Below are 15,850 nucleotides of genomic sequence, written 5' to 3' on the forward strand. Positions count from 1 at the left end.
CCTCGGGACCTTCTCTGATGCAGTCATTCACAGTATTCAACGTTTCGATTGCTAGAGGTTCTTCTAAAGTTCTTGTGCGCAGCAAATTTAAAGCTGTTGCGAAAGGGACATCATCACGTTGACGCATAATTTCAGTCAATTCAACTTCGTGGAACAAATCTCGCCAAAAGTCAATGGGATATGTTGCGTTATCTTTGTAAAGTCTCTCGTCTTTTCTTTGCTTTACAGGTGGAAGTTGGAAAAAGTCACTAACAGCAATCACACTAATTCCTCCAAATGGATCTTTGCATTTTTTGATTTGTACCAGTCTCTCGTGAATGTAGAATAATAGCCTCTTGTATACCATCGATACCTCATCAATTACAAGAATTTTCAAGTCTGCGAGTTTCATTCTGATTTCACTTAAAGATTGTTCTTTTAATGGTTCGTATGGCAGAGGCAAAAACTTTGTCAAAGAGAAAACGCTATGAATTGTATTGCCACCAATGTTGAAAGCAGCTGTGCCAGTAAACGCTGTCAGCAAAACTGATATGGATTCTGGTGAAGATAAACTTTTTGAGAAAAGCCGTGATGCTTCGAAATTGATTGCTTTCACAATTTGGCTTTTTCCGGTACCTGCCCCACCAGTAAGAAATATATGAAATGGGGCTGGGTTTTCATTGACAAGTTTTCTTATACACCAGTCTCGCACAAAGTAGAAGACTTTCTGTTGGATTTTATTTAAGTGTTGCAGTATGTTCAACATCTCTTCATTTGAGACACTGATTTGCTGTACATGATATAAGACATCAGATTTGTTCACGTCATTTTCTATGTCTGGAATTGTTTCGACAAATTCATCCGAGTTTCGCTGTTGAGACTGCATCATGACACATTCATCTCTATCACGTTCAGTTTCGGGACACAGGTTTGCCCATGCATCCTCTGGTTCTCCAATGTTTTCATACTTTTCTTGAGCTTCATCAATAACATTTTCATTTTCAGCATATCGAGCATGATTTGATTCCACAATGACTTTGACTGGTTTTACATATTTTGTGTTTTCCAATTTCACAAATCCCTTTTCATAAAATGTCTCGTACAAATCGAATGAATCTGGTTTTAACTGTGACTCTTTCCGATATGGAAGAAATAGCTGTAGTCGAGATTGATAAAATTTCTCTGGAGATTTTTCTGCACTAAATCTAGGATACCTCACAACTGCTTGTTTCGTTCTCGTTCTCTTTTGAACAAATCCCTTGGAATTTTGTAGTTCGAAGACGTTTTCGTTAACTCCTTTTGGAACTTGAGATTTGGCAAGTACGCGAAAATCAGAACAGAACTCGGCTAAACACATGTTATGAAACGGCCTGCTGTTTGGTCGGTTTTCATACCTTTCAACAATGTTTGTCATGAAAATTTCCTCATCGTCCTGTTCTTCTTCTAAATCATCTTCTGGTACCTGACGTTTTGGTTTCATTTGAGAAAGGGGTTTTGTCATGCGAGTTGGGTTTTCTCCAACTGGTATAAAGATGACTTTTCTTGAAGCTTCTTTCATTCTCAAATTGCAAACTCTGTACACAGCTTCTTGTGCAGAAACCTCTCTATGTGTCATGTATGCAGATCCTATTTTCTTCAATGTTTGTTTGGCATTAAGATTTCCTTCATGTGCTTCAAGTTTTGTTTGATTCAATAGCATTCCCATTTCTCTTTCAGACTTCGATATGTACGAGACTATATATACAATGCAACTAAAAGGATCCAATACATATTGAATATCCATATTTGCGTTCCAACATTTAAGCAGACATGGATTGTATTGATTTGTCCACAATTCATTTGGGTGCCTTTTGAGAACAACTGTTAATTTTTTGGACAAAACATTCAGTGCATTTTCGTACATTTCTTGCGTCAGAGAGAGATCATCAAAAACATCATCTGTTGTTTCAAATTCATTGGAATCACTTTGGATCTTATTCCACACATTCATTAAAATTTCTTTTGCTTGAGACTTTGTGAGATATTGATTAGAGTCATGTTGGTGAACACTTGGAGTTTCTGCAGTTTCATCAATATCATCGTCGTCATCACGCATTTCTGTGATAAATGTACGCTGAGATGGTGGTCTAGGAAAGTTGAATCTACACTCGACTCCATTTTTTTTACACGACTTTGAGTGATTCTTACTGTGTTGTTGAACATCCAATACAATTTTTCTCAGTTCAGAATCTTCATTTTCATCTGGAACAGCACATGTCACATATTTGTCGATAAAATCAGCCACAGCTTGTTTGCCATCAACATCTATCTTTGGAGCATTTTCCACCCAAAATAAACAATGCATGTGTGGCGAACCTCTTTGTTGAAATTCAACCCTTTGAAAGAAATCTACTATTTTCCCAATTGGTTCTGATGGTGATTGAATTACGTCTCGCTGAAATACACGAAATCTGTGTTCGAACATTCTAGCCACGGTAACAGGATTGCTACGCAAAATCTCATTTTTTTCTGTCCAATCTAGCATATCCGGATTTCTTTCATCACATTGTTGTTTGAGCAAAGAACCGATGGCATCATTCCATCTATATTCTGCTGACGAGAACGAACAAAACCATGTTGGAATTCCAAGCTGTCTAAGCATTGCAAAAAGATCTTTCTGTATTGCCGACCAATAAGCTGGAGTTCCTCTTATCGGTTGCATAAATCTTATTGCTTCATCGTTCCTCAATAATTTCGAGAGAATTTCTGGATTTCGTAGCATATCCGAATTGATTGCTTTCCCTTTTTCGTTAATTGATATAGTCTTCCGAATTGAAATCTGGGTTTTTTCGATCACTTGATTTAGTTCAGACAAATACTGGCTGAAGAAAATGTAGTTTGTATCCTTTGCAAATCTATTGTCTGCATTCATAAGTCTATTATTGAAATATCGAGCAAGTGTCAGTCTTTTGTCCCTTTGCTCATCAAATGCGAACTTTCCTGACGGAAAATGATATGGAAATGTTTTTGCTTCGTTCCCTGGTTCCTGGAGCATTCGAACTGGATTATTTCCTTCGGCTGGAGCAATATTGAACACATCATCGAAATAATGGTCTAACACTTCTTGTGCAATATCTACAGGTTGAAGACAGGTGTCAACTGCTATCTGAAGCTGTTCATTTTCTTCCGGCGATGTTTGAACTTCTGCTTGAACATCTTCATTTGTTGCTTGAACTTCGGTTTGATCAACATATTTGTTTGTTTCTGAACTGTCGATGTCTCTATTGATGGAAATTTTTGAATACCATTTGTTGTTTTGTTTCAAGTAATCTAACGCGGAGAGAACATGTGCTGGGTTAATGAATTGATATTCATAATAACCTTTGTAGCTCAGTTTTCTCTTTAGTTTTACACGAAGCAAATGGTTTTCGTCATTGTTCAAAGGTAAAGCAGTTGTTTTCTTCAAATTAGATGGCACACAAACAACTGGACCATGAATATTTTTCTGACCACCTTTTGGAAGAGCCATGACCTTCATGAAAGGAATATGTTGAGAAATCAAATGTTGTTCCAAACTGTTTAAGCAGGATAGTTCTTCGGGAACAGGCTCAAGATACATATTGTTTGCTGCAGCTTCGGATGGCATTTCACCACTGATAATCTTTCGGTGACATGTATAGCAAATCCACAGAGAAGACTTAGTACAATCTTTGGAACAGGATGCTTTACATTCATGCCAAAACGTATCTTTAATGCAAGCACCAGCCACTTCTGCAGATCTTTCACTTTTAGCGTACACGTCTCTGTTACACATCTGTACTTGATTCTGAAACATTAATCTATGGCAACTACAGCATGCAAAATCAGGACCTCGAGCTGTGTTTCTTTTGAATATATGACATACTTCCTCTATATTTTCAAGTTTCATTTTCTTATCTAACCTATTTTGCCGAGACTTTTGAATTTTCTTTTTCTGAACACGGGGAGTGGAGTGGTAATATTTGTTACTGTTTTCTTTAGACTTCAATCTAAAAGTTTCATCCGTTTTGTATTTCAATGAACTAGTACAAAGGATTTTTTCTCTGAATTTGTCATCGCTGTGATATTTCTGAACACTTGCTCTTTTCGTGTTTTCTCTATGGATATGATCAGTGGAATATTTGCTAATGCTTCTCGCTTTCACCTTTTCTCTGTGTGTTTCATTAAGCTCATACTTTTTTGAGCTTCTCATTTTCATGTCTTGTCTATATTCATAATCAGTTTTGTACTTTAGCTTACTCCGTGTTATGACATTTTGTCTGTATACATCATCTTTTTTGTATTTTTCGGTGCCTTTCTTTTTACACATTGTTCTGTGTACACTGTCTGTTTTATACTTTAGAGCACTCTTTTGCTTGATACTCTCTCTGTGTATAGCATCAGTTCGATACTGAAAATTTGCTTTCCTCAACACCTTTTCTCTGTGATCTTTTTGGCTGTATTGTGCTCTACTTCTGATCATACTTTTGAACCTGGTCTTGTCCTGAAATGTATGATCATTTTGATATCTTTCTTTCAAAGACATTCTATATTCATCGTCTTCTTTATACCTCTGTGAAGCATATGCAAGTTTTTGCTCCCTGAATTCCAAATTTTCGTTGTATTTTTTTCTATACTTTTCTCTTTTGTATTGAAGTTTCTTTTCTTCTTTATTCATACTCGATCTTTCGTTGCAACTCATATCTGTTTCTACATTCCTTAAGCCCATTTTTCTGTTGGTTTCATCATTAACACAAAATTCACCAACGTCGAGGACAACGTCATAATGATTCTCATTTTTGTGGTTTAAATACAAACCATCTTCTGATTGGAAAGATGCAGAGATATTTCGTCCTGAGAATTTCAGCCAAATACCATTTGAAAATGTGAAGATATTGATGGACAGCATGTGAGCTAATGCTAAAATTTCTAACTCTGTTGCCCAATGCCCTTCTTTTTCCATTGACGACACATGTTTTTCGATGGAATGCTCGTGTGATCTCAAAAAAGACTGAAATATTTCTCCATTTTCCAAAATATGATGGCATATTGAACGTCTAACAACATAATGGTGATTTTCTGAACATGTGAGACAATAAGAAATTGCTCTGAAGAAACAGTTTCCATCCCCCGTGATTTCTTTGCTTAAAGAAGGTACTCCCAATTCTTGAGTAGGCCTTTCGAATGTGCTATCCTCTAACTGAGCATATGGTATTCCTATCGCAAGGCATGACTCTTGCTTTGAAGCCTCTGACATAGGACAAAATCGAAATCTGTTTGTTTCTCTATGAACAAAAACTATTTCATCATCTTCATTATCATTAGCAATATTGCAGCCAGGCGAGTTTTCACAGCGATTTTCTCCATTCTGTTCTGTTGCAAAATGCGAAACATATCTTTCCCTTTCTACTCTTTTTGCTCGGCATTGTGTCCCCGTTATATTGCACTCAACAACGTTTGAAAATCCCATGGAAATGGCAAGTTTCTTAATATGTTCTAATAAACCCTCCACATCTTTAAATAAAAGCCTTGTACTTTTCCCACTGCAACAACATAAGCCTTGGATTGATCTTGAGTGGGAGTCAAATGTAAAATATAGTCCATTTGTTTTTCCAATAAGAAACGTATTTCCCCCAAAGCAGACAAAACATCCATTTGATTCCATCAGCGCTATTTGTAATGCCTCATAAAGGGGGTAAGCATTGAAATCTGCATAGCATGGTTCATTACCCGACAAACTAATAATACTCGCTAATGTTGAATTTATTGTAAATTCATATGTTCTATTGAAACACTCAAAGAACTGAGGTAACTCGTCTACCAGCAAATATCTGCTATGCATTGAAGAACTTCTTTGCAAAAACGTATACAATTCATCACCTGTTGCTAGTATCTTGTTCATGTCTTGTGTTGTCCAGTGTATGCTGCTTTTAAATTGTTCAAATGCTAGCCCTGCTAAACTATTGGCAACACATTGGGTACCTGCATTATCGCCAAACATGGGGTGTGCCTGATGAAAAGAACCCTGAACAGATGTTTGAAACATTGTGTTGTTTTCATTACAATCAATCTCATTTTTACAATCACTATTCTGGACAAAGAACTTTTCAATGTTTTCAGATGAAGTTTCAGGTTCATCATTCGTCTTGTATTCATTCATGTTTGTACTGTCATTCTCATTTTCAGAAAAATATTCACATTTTTGTTTCTTTGTAGGTTTCTGGTGAATACCCTGTGATAATCTTTCATGTCCATTTTTCTCATCATTTTTTTCCATGTAACTATGCTTTCTTTGTTCATAACACATATCGTTTTCCGTGACCAAGTCAATACTGTTTTTACGTTTAAAAGCCATTTTGAAAACTGTCTTTGTTTTCTCATTGTTTTCTGTGACCAAGTCAGTGCTTTTTGTACGTTCAGAAGCCATTTTGAATACTGTCTTTGTTTCCTCATCTTTTGATATACTGCTGGACCCTCTTAGCATGGAGGAGTCCAGCTGCGCCTGACCTGCTGGGTTAGGCTCAGAGCCTTCATCATACCCAGGTACTCTCGCAGGAGTACAAACCCACGCTGGGGAGTCAGTGGACAGTGCCTTTGTCACGTTTTTGACAAACAGACGACTTCCCCGAGGAGATGGCAACCTCGGGGCAGGTGGATGCATTTTCACACAAGGCGAGGCCTGCATCCTGGCCAGGGGTTTTTCCTCTTTAGGTGGGAACCCCATGCAACCAAACCCTGGAAAATTACCAGGAGGAGCTGAGTTAGCCCCGTCCATTGATCCGCAAGGACCAATAGACTCTGTAGTCTCATTTGGAGATGCATTAGAGGAAGAAGCGTGCTGTCGTTTGAGTCTCTTTCTGATCTTGTCTTTCTGGCGTTTACCCCTATTATTGACCTTAACTCTCTTTGGCATCTATAATAAATAAAAAAAAAAATTTTAATATTAATATTTTGGTAAATCTTCATGACCCAGGGAACAAAAATACCTAATTTTATGAATTAGTGGTATGATTTTAACTGTTTTCAAGATATTGTCACTTCCTGTTCCCGGAGGGGGGGGGGGTGAGTGTTAGGACCACCATATGCCTCATAATCTACATACCATTTAATGCCCCTTGATACATAAAACAAGAATATACATGGTTTAGGGGTGGAGATCTCAAACATTTTCAAGATATCAGGAGACATCCCAAAGATTATGACCTACAAACCATTCGATGCCTCTTGACAGAAGGAACAAAAATATAGTTTTGAAAACTCTATAAAATTTAGAATATTCACTGTCTTAGAATACTTGCATAGAAATACATGGTACTTTTTGGAAGATGGTTTTTAAACATTTACCCAATACATGCTAAAATTTGGACCCGTCTTAGGGCTCAAATATTTTTTACAGGGTAGTAATGTAACAATTCAAATTAGAATTTATGCTTTCTAAAAATTCTTGCATAGTAATCTCACAAACTGTTGTAAATGTTCTTGAGAAGGAAATTTTAAAACCATGTTAAAAAATACACCATTCTTCATGCTAGGATGTTTCTCACATTTTAATTTAAGTCATCACCTATACTCTGTCCTGAGTTATTGCTTCCACCACTTTTCCCTTGGTAATAATAAATACCTTTGTGTTCAAACTATGTTTATCAACTTATATAAAAAATGTTCAGATTATCTATTTTGAAACGCCCTCCCTACCACTTCAGATTTCAATGCACAACTTAAAATAGAAAGTGATGGGATTTTGCATTGCATCAGCCATGAAATAGCTGGATGATAATGTTGAAAATTTTGCAAGGTATTCTGATTGAGTTCAGAATAGTGAAAAGATGTAAACATTTCCTATTACAAATCTCTGCAAGAAATTTGTTTTTGTTCCTGTGAACTTTTATGAGTGAAAAAATGATAATATGTCAATGACGATATCTAAGTATTTACCGTTTTATCAATTTCAACTTACGGTATTTATTTCTTTCACAGGTATGTGTATCTTTTTTAAATCATCAAAAAGTGACAGACTACAGCAGTTTACATATCATTAAAACTCATCTCAATTTGCAGATTTACTGGTAATTGAAAATGAAAAACCAAAGAACAAGTTTATTCCTGCCCAAAAAAATAGCCATAATGAGAGATGCTTTAAAAATAATATGAATTTGATGTTATTTGATGTCTGTAGTCTGAAATATTCTTTCACAGAGAGCGAGTCTTAACTTATATACAAAAAAATATTGGTTTTGAAGACATCAAGTTTCACTGAAAGGCCACTAGCTCATACTATATGCCACACTGCATTATTTACATTCACCTGTTAAAGCTTACCTATAATGTGAAAGGAAATCTCAATATTCATAAACATGTTAAGAGTGAAATCAAAAAGAATAATTCAATATCTCTCTTTCTAACTGGTTTGACTTAGTCTTGAACATTGTAATTTTCAAAAGTTTATCTTTTTAAATGAGATATATAAAATATGTGAAAGTCATGTCAAGTAGAGGTACTGTGAGCAAGCAATTGATACCTTTCTGCTATTTAGAAAAATTTATAATTCAAGTGATTTTCTATTATAGAAAATCTATTAAACCCTCCACGTTCAATCAACAACAACTGCTCTGGGTTTTTTTTAAATTGTTAATGCTAATATGAGTACACAAACCAATATGTATTCTAAAATTCCATTTTATCCAACTTAATTGTTAATGCATGAAGACATTTGCATCTTTCAGATAACAAATATGACTGGAATCAAACAGAAATCTACATGTCAGGCAGCCATTAAATTTTGTAAATTTTTGGTATACAGAGTTTCAAACTGAAAAATCTTTTCCATACAATTTTATATTCAAAAAAGATAAAACAGATTGAGGCGGGGCATTTTCAGAGGTGCGAACGGAATTGAGAATCTAACAATCAATGCATAACACAAGCAAGCTTCGTGTCAAATTTTACCTTCTAATCATTATCATTAATACAAGACATGACACAGACAGGAATTAAGCATTTTTTAAACAATTGCCTTGACCTTGCCCAAATAAACTTGGATCAAGGTCATGATACACAAGTAACAACTTCCAATGTTTTTCCATAAGAAAGATATGAACCAGACACGAATTTAGCACTTCTCCTGCCAATGACCTTCACCTTGCCAAAATGACCTTTGATCATGGTCAAAACAAACCTCCAGGTCATAAGTAATTTTTTTGTGTAGTAACAACTTCCAATGTTTCTTTTTAAGAAAGATATGGACCGGACAGGAATAAAGCATTTTCCCTGCCAGTGACCTTGACCCAATGACCTTGTGTCAAGATCATGACACTCTCTTAGGTCTTAAGCAATCTGTGTGTGAAGTATAAACTTCCAATGTTTATCAATAAGAGAGATATGGACCGGACACAAATTTTGCACAGACAGATTAATGTACAATGTCATTCCTATATATCCCCCCCCCCCACAACTTCGTTTGCGTGGGGTATAATTGATATTTAATAAATCATGCGTTTGTGCATCACCATGTCTTTAACCCACGTGACATGAATTTTTACGATTAGGAAGACCACCTTGCTCACTATAAACATGTCGTCAGTCTGCCTGCTAGAGCCATCCTTTAAAAAATTTGCTTGCTTGGAGTTGCTGCCTGAAGGTTTGTAGACCCAGGATGGAGAGAGGAATTTTCTTAATTTTTCAAACTTGAAATTTAGCTACTTAAAGATAAGTCACAAACAAAAATTTCCATTTAAAAAATGACTTCATTTTTAGCTAATAAAACTTTATCATCCGGGAGTTGCCTAGATGCACAATAGTACAATTAAAATCAATGATTAGTTACTACATGTGACCAATAGGACTCCTCTTGCTCACACATCCCAACCACCCTAGCAACAACTAAAACACATAAACAATTAACAAGTCAAGACCCCCCCCCCAAAAAAACAAAAAACAAAACTAAGGACCTTTACCCTGTGGTCATGGATATCACAAATTTGAATAGGCCTCATTGTTCACATTCAATTTCTATCTTAATATCTAAACCATGCTCTGATACAATATACATGTATTAAAACTATTGTACAAACCTGCTGTAGTTCAATACTGTAACTCCTGTCCCCATGAACATATTTTATAATAAAGAATTACCATCAAACAAGCAAACTTTTTCATTTAAAAAAAATTACAATATCATTAAGACCAGAGATTTTGACTTAACACCACAGGACTCTACATTAACTTTTTTTCCTAGATATTTACTTGTCCGAACTTCAACTTCACTTGTCCGAAAACTTTTCAATATTAAAGATCAAATATTGTCAACTTAAAAACTACAGTTTAGTATTACTGAAATAAAGTCATTTATTGAGTATTCTAGCTATAATTAATAACCCGATTTTTTAAATGAATTTGTTCCATATAACATTAAACACGATTTGTCAGCTGTAGCTTTGTCATGACAATTTCAAGACATATTAAAATTTAGCATCAGGTTTAAAAATATATGTAACTGTCATATTGATTTCTCTGCTGTTTTTTTAAACTAAACATGGAAAGTCATTATAGTCTATCAATGATGAATGAAACCTTAAATAAATTACAATTCTTTCCATAATCTTTTATCTTTGCTACCTTTTCTTCCTTTCTCCCTTTCTTTTTCTTAACATGTGTGTTTGTTACTTTGTAAGAACTAAGATCCACATCTTTACAGTTCAATTGAAAGTTGTTTGAAATTATTGAACTTCAATCCCGATGAAAATTAACTCAAATGCATTGCAATTTGATGTCGGGATCGAAATTCAAAATAACTACGGTAATCGATAAACTTATAACGAGACTACGGATAAACTTATCCCAAAACTTTCTTTTCTTTTTTAAATGTCGGAGACTTCTTTACATAAAAATGCATTTGTCCAGTCGGACAAGTGACCAACAATATTCACTTGTCCGTATATTTTTTTAACTGGTACCGGAGAAGCGGACAAGCGTTAATGTCGAGCCCTGCACCACCAACCGCATATCCTTAAAGTCTTATATATTGATTTGTTTTCTCAAGAAGAGCATTAATTAACAATGCTTAATGTCATTGCACTCGACCTTCTATTTCAATCTAGTAATTCAATGCCCAATACATAGCTGTAACTTTGCACTGAAGTATAGAATTATAAATAAGGAAAGTCTCCCTGACAGAAATAATTTAAAATGATTCCATACAGAGCACACTTAGTGCTTTAACCTAAAATACTGAAATTGTGATGTTTGAAAAGGGGCGATATCAAAGTGTTTAGATCTTTCATTACCATTGATTTTTGAAAACACAACAGTGCAAGTAAAACCATCTGATGTGCACTCTACCAAATGACCCATTATTTGTCTGCATATCATGATTTGAAAAACTTGAATTAGTAGAGGTGTAACGATATGGCTCTACATCAATCGAATTGATCATGAGGGCCCACAATACGCATTTCATATCATCACATGTGTATCGTGATACAAAGTATGATTTTTTTTTTATTGACTCTCTAGAATAGTTACATAATGTACATAACATCAACACATCAAGAAGTTTCAATCAAAGCTAGTAATAATTTGTGAAGTGGTATAGCCCCTTTTCCCAGGCCTTCACCTGTTTTACTAAAAATAGCTTCAGGTAGCTAGCTGTTGCAATATAAAATCTGGATACTGATTTTATAATGGTGATGTAAAAACTGGTTCGTCATAAATTCGATAAACTTTGTGTAAAATGTCAGTTGATATTCTGAACCATGATAAGTTTAAGCAAAATGCAATGAATCAAAGTGTAAATAGAGTACATGTATAGTGTTATTGAAGAAATTTTTTATATTGGGTGTGCTCATACTCAGACTGAATTAAACAAGATAATTTTATTTAAAAATCCCAGAAGATTTGATACAGGTTACTTAATCTCTCTATTCTGTTCATGTTTCAATTAACTGAAAAAACATATTTACTTCTTGATGGAATTGATCCAGCGACCACAAAATCACTAGGCAACGCATTTAACACTTCCGAAGAAATCTTTAATTTACATATATATGGATATAAACATAATTGTATTAGAAAAGACACTAATTTAAAAATTTGTCTAATTTTAGTACAAAGATCATGCTAAACCAAACATAATTCAATGTAAACGTGTACTACAATACCTGAAGAACATAATTTTAATCAAATTTCTTTGATTTAGAGTATGCATGGGCATTGTAAACGATTATTAATCAATCACACTTGTTTTTGTCCTGTAATCGATAACTTTATAAAAAAGTAATCGATTTTTCGAGTTTTCAAGAGTTCAGAATTTTCCGGGTTGACCGACGGGTTTAACCTTAAGCATGTGCTTAAACGATGCTTTCTTTTCAGTAAAATATACAGAACTGGATGTTTTAAAAATGAAATACAAACAAATATCGAATAAATTCATGATAATTATTTATTTAATACATCATATTAAGACCAGATTGCTTAGTACTACTGGACTGCAAGTTGACATGTCATAAATGAGATAACTGAGTATCATACATTGTTCCCACAGTACGGTCCTTCACCAGCTGTTTGAACTTGTTCAGCAATAATCATTATAATGACAATGATGCTGATAAGCATAATTTTCACAGTTTTATAATTCTAAAATTTTACTATGGCTCAATATTATAATATCGTAACGTCTCAATTAATATCTCATTTTCATTGCCTATCCAAATTATCTTAAAAAACGTTTTCTGTTAATTACAGATTAGGTATCGGTATGGTCAATCATCAAACAATTATCACCTTGCAAGACAAGTGTCGCCGAAATAAACAACCTGTGACACAGGTCCTGGGAGCCATTTAAATGACCAAGTAGAGGTTAATTAGGTATAGTGCTTTAAGATACACAGCGATTTCGAGGTATTGAGAGTAAAAAAAACTTTAGATCATGAATAACTGGACTGAAGTTTGACTTCGAGGGATCAAGGGTTTCGAGAGACCAAAAGTTCGAGAAATCAAGAGTAAATTTGCTTAGTTATAAAGGGGAAAAAATCTGGACCCTAGATTCACTTCGAGCGATCGAAGTTCAAGCCATTAAGAGTTACCTGTATATCATGATACATGATGTATCGCATTAATATATCGTGATACGTATCGTATCGTGAGATAGCTATGAATTTGTTCTACGGTAGGTTGTCCTCATCATAATTTTACAAGATTTGGCATTATAAATCAGTTGATAAAATTCTCAAGTCTGACATTCACAACTAGTATCATTTAAAACTTAAGTGTTTATTGTATGTTGAACTAGCAGATCAATAGATGATTAGGATAATACCACCCATAAGCTAATTCTCAAAGGTTTACTTTTATTTATGCATATGGCACAAACATCCAAAAACTTTTAGAACTGTCTGATAAAACTGTTTCTATTACAAATTCTATGACAAAAGCCTTCTGATCTGCTCACAACTTTCAGTTTGAGCAATTTGTAGCAAATTCTATTATATGAAGTATTTTAATCTTATATTTTTTTCTAATATCATTTCATGAATGATGATAAAGTTTTTGACTTTTAAAAAATAAGTGCAAATTAACCAAAATCAAGAATTGGTCAATTTTACATGTACATGCTGCTCAATATTAAAAATAGCTGATTTTTCAACATACCGCAGACCAGTACAATCTCCTCTAACATAAGGTATAAACCTTATTTATGCTATATAGCATTATAAACTCATTATGCTATTTTGAATCGGTTGATGAAGCTATATATATCTAGTTTTTCATGAAAATGGTTATTATTAGAAATAGACCAAAAATTGCAATATTTTAACTACTTATATTTGCACCATGGATTAGAATCAATTAGAATGATTTCATCTCATTGTGTTCAATTAACTTACCACTACTGACTCCCTTCATATTCTTTTCAAGGAGTTACTGTGTAGTCTGACATGAATCAATTGCCTCAAATCTTTAAAAACTTGTAAGAATTTACTATCATAAGAAGCACAATTTGATGAGTAATAATTACAACCACAGAACACTTGTTAACAGTCAGTCAGTCAGTCATTGTACTAAGTGTGTGATTTTTTTATGCATGCTGAAAAATTACACATTTAACAAAAATGTCTGACAAAAGAACTAATTCAAGGTACTCTGAATAGCTTAATAAAAATCATGTCGATAATGTAAATGCATCGATCTTTTTAAATTAATATGTGAACAACTTGTCACTGTTTTCAAAAGAACGATAACTCCGGGGAAAAAACAGACACACCTTCCCAACCCCGTAACTAAACCCCGAGTTCCTAGCAAAGCAACAAATCAGTAAAAAGAAAACAAGATAAACATTGAAAAGTTATAGAAATATAACGCTTATGGCTTAAATTTTACAAGAACGAACGAATAACCGACGACCCTGTGTGTAACCGCACACGTGACCTGTTACAAAACAAAAACAAAACTTACGACTCTGAACTTGCGTTGGTAAACAACAAAGGAATACCAAGCGTTGTGGTTTGTCGAACGTTACATTAAATCTTCTCTTTCAGTCACAATCTGATTTTAGTCAATTCTCGGTCAACAGGCAATAAACAAATTCTTTTAGCTTTCAACAAATAGCAATGGACGTGATTCTCCAAACGACCTTCACCTTCGTATCAACAAGTTGTTGACTCGTACGATGAAATTTCGATTTTAAAACAACGCCCTAAACCTTATAGAACGTTTAATGAATTAGATAGTTCAAAAATTATATTCATATAAAGTACATCCATCCTTAAAATAATTAACGATAAACATTCAGGGTTTGCTATAATCCCCTACATCATGTTTACAGAAACATTGATCAGTCCAGGCATATCAAAAACAAAAAAAACAGGTATTTTGCAGCACAGAAAGATTTACATACGTTAACGAAAAGCAACAAAGATCTGTCAAGCATTATTAATCTTTTTATCATTTAAGGTACGAGTTAGTTTATTAAACGCTTCTTCGACGACAAGAAAACGGAATAAAAATTTCCGGAAAAATCGATTTTAAGTTTAAACTATTTTCATAACCAAAAATGCGGACTCAAAATTTCCGGAAAAATCATTTTTTAAACGCCAATATCTGTGTAACGCATCGTCTGATTTTAAAACGGCTTTCAACTTTACATTTAGTTTATTAAGCTCTACATAAAAAATGTAAAAATTTTATTTGATCCAAAAATTCAATTTTTCGAAAAATTTGATTCATTTCCGGTTTCGACAGGAAGTGGCAGATTTTTATTTCCCTTCTTATTGCACAGGTAAATTGATAAATGTATAATCATATGAAATTTCAAGCATCTATCTTTAAGGATATTTGAGAAAAGTCGAGGACAAAATGACTTTTTGAAAATCTTAAAAATGACGTTACGTAAAAACGGAAGTGACGTTGTCGTTGAAACTTAAACATCTTTAAGATATTATAAAGTCACGTAATCTCTGGAAGTTTCATCAAAATCGGTTGAAAACTTTTGAAGTTATGAAGCAAAAAAAGAGTCAGAAAAAAAAGAAAAAGAAAAAAAATAATAATAAAAAGAAACCGAAGAATAACAAGAGGGTCTTCCGTTGGAAACGGAAGACCCTAATAATAGGGAAAAAGAAACCGAAGAATAACAATAAGGTCTTCCGTTGGAAACGGAAGACCTTAATAACTAGATTCGATCTCGTTGCGAGCAACGAGTGGGTCTTCCGTCCAATTTTTGAATAGATAAGATTAAACTTATCAATTCAAAGATAAAATCATAGATCTTAGCGAAAAAAAGAGAAAAAAATTTTGCGGCACTCGAGGCTTGAACCCGGGTCGCCTGGGCCATGTCCACGACTATAACGACTGAGCTACTCGGACTCCGCTTCAGAACTTTGAC

The sequence above is a fragment of the Magallana gigas genome, chromosome 1, assembly GCF_963853765.1.
Source record: "Magallana gigas chromosome 1, xbMagGiga1.1, whole genome shotgun sequence".
NCBI lineage: Eukaryota > Metazoa > Mollusca > Bivalvia > Ostreida > Ostreidae > Magallana > Magallana gigas.